Raw genomic sequence first — 4,266 nt, 5'->3', positions numbered from 1 at the left:
CAGGATTTGGGAGACACCATGGGAAGAAGGCAGGGATGGGTAAGAAAATGAGATCTTTGGAACAATTCTTTCTGTGCACTGGTTTTTCAGCACTTTTGGGATCCATCCCTTCCGTTAATGGTGCGTGATCAGCAGAATTGACACAGAGACCACTGAGAAGCCCAAATTAACAATATCACGGCAATAATTGGGCACAAAAGGCTTCTTTTAGGGATCAAAACCTCTGCTGAGTGACCAGATCCTCACTGAGATGTTTTTTAAACCGGGGATGCCCCTCAAGCTTCGGCAGCCGCTTCACAACCTGATCTGAGCCTGGATCCCACCAGGAGCCAGAGCCACCCGTCAGCCCCCTCACACCATTGTAAGTGAAGGAACAGCCACTCCTGAGGGAATATCCTGGCGATATCCTGCAATATCCCAGCTCCATCCACTCCAGCTATTAATAACTGGCCTTGCTTCCCCTCCAGCAAGCGTGGCTGGAAGGAGGAACTTCTCCAAGCTTTAAATAACCTCCTGGATTCCCCTCTCTGGACCTGTGCTCCAGCTGGGAGCAGCTTTCCTGTTTGTTTGTTTGTTCCTTTTTCCTTGCCATGACTGCAGGGAGGAAGGAATCTGGCTCCTACCTCCCCGAAGAGCTCGGGCTTGGAGAGCAATTACTCAGCACTGCAGGCTCTGGCGGAGAATTAAAGGTCAGGGCACATTTACTGGGGGTTTTTATCCTGGGCTTCCACGGGGTCACAGCTGATGATAAGCACATGTTCAAATCCACGTTTCCAAAGCAGTTCCCAGTCCAAAACGTGGCTGCGAAAATCCAAGGAGAGCATTTTTAACCCTCTCTTTTCTCTTGATTTTACAGAGAGAAAAGCCTTTGGAGCCAAATTCCAATGAGACAGAGGGAGGGTGGTGGTGGAACCTCTGCGTCACGATGGAGGTGGCTCATCCCTGCTGGATTTTAACAGGAATTATCACTTCTCCAAACCCAAATGGGCCCTGCCACCCCCATGCAGGGAATGGAGCTGGCTGGGGACTGGGATTCAGCTCCAGGCACTTCATGGAATCCCAGAATGGTTTGGGTTGGAAGGGACCTCAAAGCTCATCTCATCCCAACATCCCTGCCAGGGACAGGGACAGGGACATCTCCCACTATCCCAGGCTGCTCCAACCTGGCCTTGGACACTTCCAGGGGCAGCCACAGCTTCTCTGGGCACCCTGTGCCAGGGCCCCTCCCCACCCTCCCACCCTCCCAGCCAGCAATTCCCAATTCCCAATCTCCCATCCATCGCTGCCCTCTGGCACTGGGAAGCCATTCCCTGTGTCCTGTCCCTCCATGCCTTGTCCCCAGTCCCTCTCCAGCTCTCCTGGAGCCCCTTTAGGCCCTGCAAGGGGCCCTGAGCTCTCCTTGCAGCCTTCCCTTCTCCAGGCATCATCCACAATTCCATGTGCTGCTCTGCTCCAGCATCAGGATTTGGGAGACACCATGGGAAGAAGGCAGGGATGGGTAAGAAATTGAGATCTTTGGAACAATTCTTTCTGTGCACTGGTTTTTCAGCACTTTTGGGATCCATCCCTTCCATTAATGGTGCGTGATCAGCAGAATTACCACAGAGACCGCTGAGAAGCCCAAATTAACAATATCACGGCAATAATTGGGCACAAAAGGCTTCTTTTAGGGATCAAAACCTCTGCTGAGTGACCAGATCCTGCCACAATTATCCCAGGGGCATTCCCTGCCTGAGTATCCTGGGGCATTCCCCACCTGGGGCAGGATCCCACCTCTCCTCCTCCCACCACGCCCGAGGTCGGCCGAGGTTTTCCAGTCCACCACACGCCAGGATCTTCCTGGGGGGTGGAATTCCTTGCTCTGTGGGGCTGGAAATGAGCAGGGCTGGCAGGGGGCTGGGGCAGCTCCTGCCTCTGCTGACCCCGGGATGCTGCACTTCCAGCGCTGATGGATGGCCTCGCCTGACGGAGCCCCAGCCTGAGCTCGGCCAGATGTGAGATTAATTTATTGCACCTGTCCAAACAGAAAATATTCCTATTTTCTTGGGTTCCAGCTTCATGGAGAGGCCTGGGTGTGCCATGCTCAGGTGACCTTGGCCCAGCCTGGTGGGTCTGTCCCCTGCGGGGATGAGGGGACACCAAGCATCGCTCGTAATCCGAAGATGAAACGCAGCAGAAAATCCAGGTCCTTGGAGCAGGAGGCTGAGCTGGGATATGCAGGGGGAAAGAATCCAAGCTCTGCTTCAGCTGCACGAGGAGCAGCAGCAGAACAGTTTGTGTTTTAATTAATAAGGAAATAATTTGGCGTGGAGCATCTTAATGCAGCTGATTTCTTGCTGTGGCATCAAATCCTGCAGCAGGAGAGGAGCAGGGAGAGCTTCCAGCAGCACAGCACAGGCCAGGAGGGATCTGCAGCCACCAGCAAGTGCTGGGCCAAAGCTGAGGCTTCAAATTCCCAGCGAGTTCAGTGGAATTTTTGCCTGATTAAAGCTCGAGCCGCAGTCCAGGAATTTCTGTCTCTGCCGCAATCCAGCCAGGCTTTGCGCAGGAGCTTGGGAGCAATCTGTTCCCCTTGATGGAGGTTTTTCTTGGAGAGAATTCAGATTTATTCCATTAGAAAGGGCTTTAGCCTTCCCTTTTTATGGTGGTGGGAAAGAAAAACCACTGGGCTGCCCCTGAGTTGGGACAGCTCAGATCTCACTTGGTTTTAACCTTCTGTCCTGAAGGGAAAAGTTGCTAAAGGACTTTAGACTTGAGAAAGGATTTTAGACCTGAGAAAGGAACTTTACAAATTGTTGTTCCTTGTAATGAGGGCCAAAGGATCTCTGGGAAGTGAAATAGGATCATAATGAGGTGAGCACCTTCCTATTGCTGGGTCAAGAAATTGGATAATTCGGCTGGAATTTCAAAGGGAGGAGCAATTGGAGGAAGATGAACTTCTGACCCTGTAATTACAAAGCAGAGCCCAGCAGAAGGTGGGTGGCATCCTGGCCAAAATGACATGACAAAAATAAGAATTAAAAGGGCTAAAAACCACTGAACATGGCCTGAAATAGCTCAGTCTTGAGGAATTACAAAAAAAACCAAGGAAGAATTTCATCTGGGGAGATAGGGAGAATCCTAAGGAAAAGTGAAAACTGCCTGCCAGCAGAAGGAGAATAAAATCTTGGTGATACCTGGGGGGATTTATCCTGGGATACTGCAGGCAGTGCTACATCCACACGCTTTTTGAGCAGTTTCAGGGATGGACACTCCCTGTGCCAAAGCCCAGCCACCCTTCCAGTGAAGACATTTTTCCTGACTTCAAGGAAAATGTGGGAATGAGGGGAAAATGACAACCGACGTGATGTGCTTAAGCTGTCTGCCTGCTGGTTTGGGTGCTTTGCTGGATGCTGGGGACAGGGCTGGTTCTTTTTGTGGGTTTGGGGGGTGTTGTACAGACACCTCCAAGCTCCCCTCATCCCTGAGGACACGGGGACATCCCACCCTGTCCCACCAGCTGCTCTTCCAGCAGGAAAACCAAAAGCTGGAAGGGAAAAAACTGTCTCAGCCCCCGAAGTGAAGGCCCTGCCTTTGTCACCAGCTCTCCCTGCACAAAGCTCACTTTATTTTCTCCTCAGCATTCAGGTCTCTGACTAAAGAAAACACAAAAAAACCCCACGCTCAGAGACATTTTCTTTCCTCTGCTTTGTTTATCAGCAAGATTAAGATTCCTGGCTGTGGAAGAAAGGAATATCTCCATTTATTTGTTTCGGGGCATGTGGAGTGCATTTGTTTCCTAGGATGCAAATTCATTGTTCCTGCTCTGAATGAGAGCCCCGGTGCCAAGAGCTGCCATCGGATTGGGATCTCTTGGCATCATTTTTGCGGGGATTTGAGTCCTCCCAATAATTCTGCCCCTGGAAAAGCTTCCCTGTTTAATTCTTAAACTTTCTTTCAGATGATTTCCCTCTTTCTAAAGTCCCGCCGTGCCGCTGGGTGGGATTTTGGGATGTGGGTCACGCCACCAGCCCTGGGGTGCTGCACCAGCTGCCTGCACCACCAAAAAGGGCGAAATTGGGCGTTCAAATGCGATTGGCTGCGCTTCCTAATTCCATTTTTTATTTATGTCTCTCCCTCCCGATTGTTTTAATTTGGATTTACGCACACACACACACACCCCCCAAATTGCAGCTGCAGCTCCAAGCGCCGCCAGGAAAAGCTGCTGTGTGCAGGGGCAGCGTGAAATTCCAGCCTTTCGCCATGGGATGAACCCCCCTGAGCTCC

The sequence above is a fragment of the Corvus kubaryi genome, unplaced genomic scaffold (assembly GCF_017639235.1).
Source record: "Corvus kubaryi isolate FWS band 111438036 unplaced genomic scaffold, C.kubaryi_AGA036_p1.0 37396, whole genome shotgun sequence".
Classification (NCBI taxonomy): domain Eukaryota; kingdom Metazoa; phylum Chordata; class Aves; order Passeriformes; family Corvidae; genus Corvus; species Corvus kubaryi.
The sequence above is the reverse complement of the archived record's forward strand: the minus strand, read 5'-3'. Positions refer to the sequence as shown.